Raw genomic sequence first — 2,987 nt, forward strand, 5'->3', positions numbered from 1 at the left:
AAAACAAAATTTATGCTTACCTGATAAATTCCTTTCTCCTGTAGTGTGGTCAGTCCACGGCCCGCCCTGTTTTTTATGGCAGGTCTAAAAAAATTTTTAAATTATACTCCAGTCACCACTGCACCCTTTGGCTTCTCCTTTCTCGTTGGTTCTTGGTCGAATGACTGGGTGTGACGTAGAGGGGAGGAGCTATATAGCAGCTCTGCTGGGTGAATCCTCTTGCACTTCCTGTTGGGGAGGAGTTAATATCCCAGAAGTAATGATGACCCGTGGACTGACCACACTACAGGAGAAAGGAATTTATCAGGTAAGCGTACATTTTGTTATTTATTATATTTATTATTAATTTTTTATATTTATAAGGTTTTAAAATATTTCCACGATGATGCGATTGAGTGACTTTTTATGTTGCGATTTCCTTGAAACCCTTTGTGGGAGAAAAAGTTTTAGAAGGTCTCATACTCACGACTGAGTGGAAAAAAAAAATCTGTTCTTATCAGTTTAATATCTGATACGCGCCCTATCTGGGTGCCATATATTAAATGGATTTTTGAAACAGGGAGATGGAAGAAGAGCTTGCTCTGTCCACTCCACGCATTGACCTGGTATTGCAGTACCTCCAGGACCGGTGCACCCCTCTCTTTTGCTGTGTGACAAAAACAGAATCATCATCATCCCAACAACCAGAAGCCGAAATGAGCTGCAGCAGCAGATTTTTGGAAGGAAGGCTCAGCAACGAGCTGCTTTCCTGCGTGCTTTCTTTTCAGAGTCTTGTTAACCCCTTGAGTGCTGGGCCAAAAAAGCCTAGGAAACGGTATTTACCTGGTGAGGCGACGTGTTAGCCTTGGTTGTTCCTTTCTCATGTGACGAGCCTTTCTTCACAAATCTATGTATTGCTGTGTGAATTCATTTATTTATTAAATTATTCATTTATTTATTTATTTATGTGTTTCATCATTTTGTATGTATTGTGATGTGTCCATCGCTTGATTTATCTATGTGTTTACAAAATCATTCTTTCTTTCTATCTATCTATCTATCTATCTCTCCTTCTTGGCAGACAATAAAAGTCTTTGGAGCTGTCAATTTTGTCCGTGTGCTTCTTTCTCCACCTGGTGCCTGCTCATGGAAGTTTTTAAAAAATGAGTGGAGCCTGCTAGCCAGCAAGCTAGCTAGCTAGGTAGGTAGGTAGGCGGTCAGCTAGACCCACAAGATCCAGTAGCAGCTAGGTAGGTGCAATCAGCCAGGTGGCTTTCACGCCTTTCTGCCTGTCTCCAGAGTGCAGCTTCGACGATGGCGAGGGGGAAGGAGGGGGGCCGTTTTCGGGGGAGGGTGGAGGAGACGGAGCCATGCAAATTGGAGAGCAGCTATCTGTCCAGTAGTCAGGCAGCAGGTTCCTGGTGGTCGTCGTCGCCGCTGCTGCTTTTTATCATGAAGCAGATTTTTTTTTTTTGTATCCCAGGTCAGTAGTTGTGTATTTTGCCTGGCCTAGCAGCCTGGCATGTATTGTTGTGGGTTGCTGCTGCAGCTTGTGAATTTCCAATGGTGTGATTTGTCTCCCCGAGGCAGAGGGAGTGCTCTGAGCGTGCGGCGTCCCAGACAAGAGTGTTGCAGTTATCACTTCTCGTCCTTTTGGCTAGATCAGGGGGTATTTTTTCTTTTCCTGTTCTAGTCATTGGGAAGCTTGGGGACCCCCTCACTTTGCCTTTTTCCCTTCGGGGTTTTGGCATTGCTGCTATTAGGTGGTGGGGCACGACCTCAGGCTTAACACGAGAGGTGATCGGTAGGTGTTTTTTTTTATTTTTGTGTGTTAGGACCCACCCCCCTCGGCCTTGGACCCCTTCCCCTTTTTGGGTTGGGGTCCTTGCTGCTATTGGGGGGGTGGCATTCCCTTTCACTGAGTTATGGCGGAGCAAGATTTTTCGTCAGCCCAAGGGGCGCGACTCCGGAATACAATCCGGATAAGTGTGGCGGAGCGGTTTCGTCATCTTGTAACTGAAACTTTTTTTGTTACAAAAATTTTGTTTGGCCTTTTGGGGTTTCAGCTTAAGGATGTACATTGTTGCCAAGATTTCTCTCATTTTGGTTTTTTTGATATAACTATGAAGCAAACTACTGAATGTAAGAATTTTAGGAACAGGTTTTTGCAGAATAGGGCTCATAAATATTTGCAAGGTATTAGTGCAGATTTTTTGTTTAATGAGGAAGAGGTTATGCTGACCATTCATATGTTCAATCCTTTTATTAGAGAACCAGATATTGTCGCTTATCTTCATAAATTTTGTTGTTCTGTGCGCTTTATTAAAGATCTTAAGAATCCTCATGGAATTTGGAATGGTAAGCGCCAATATTTGGTGAAGTTTATTAAGGATAGTTCATGGTTAGGTGGATGTAGAGTTCCCCCTGCTGTGGTTAATATTGGGACAGATAAGGGAAGGATCTTTTTTCGTGGTCAGGATGTTTTTTGTAGAAAATGCCTTAGTTATGGGCATTTGGCCAAATATTGTAGAGAAACTATGTGTTGTATATGTGGTAGTTTATTACATCCTTCTAAAAATTGTAAAGATAGGAAATGTACTCTGTGTGACTCATCATCTCATCTTTTTAAGGATTGTCCTTCAAGGGGAATGACTTATGCTGATGTGGCCAGTTCTTTTAAGAAATCATATTTTGTCAGAGTCCCAGATGAAAAGCCTGCATCCTTGTCTGATGATCTATCTGTGGAGAGTGGCGATGAGAGCTGTGATGAGAAAGATAAAGAAACTTCTGTTGACCTTGAGCTTGCTGTATCTAGAAACCAGTCAGAGTTGTCGGATGATTCTGACGATGTGGAGGAGCTTTCTCTTTCTTTTGTCTCCTCTGTAGGTGCTAAAGAGCCTCGTGGGAGGAGGAGGAGAGGGAAGAGAATACGATTTTCAAAAGATCTGTCTATTGTTCCAGATAAAGATTCCCATGTGTCAAAAAAGGCTGTGGAAGGTGGTGATGCT

General features: G+C 42.9%; 1 non-coding gene across 1 annotated transcript; it reads left to right on the forward strand.

Moving 5' to 3' along the window:
• Positions 1–453: 453 nt before the first annotated feature.
• On the forward strand, positions 454–639 carry LOC128655003 (U2 spliceosomal RNA). Its single transcript, XR_008401612.1, has one exon. It is a non-coding gene; the product is annotated as a U2 spliceosomal RNA (small nuclear RNA).
• The last annotated feature ends 2,348 nt before the right edge of the window (positions 640–2,987 follow it).

The sequence above is a fragment of the Bombina bombina genome, chromosome 3 (genome assembly GCF_027579735.1).
Source record: "Bombina bombina isolate aBomBom1 chromosome 3, aBomBom1.pri, whole genome shotgun sequence".
NCBI lineage: Eukaryota > Metazoa > Chordata > Amphibia > Anura > Bombinatoridae > Bombina > Bombina bombina.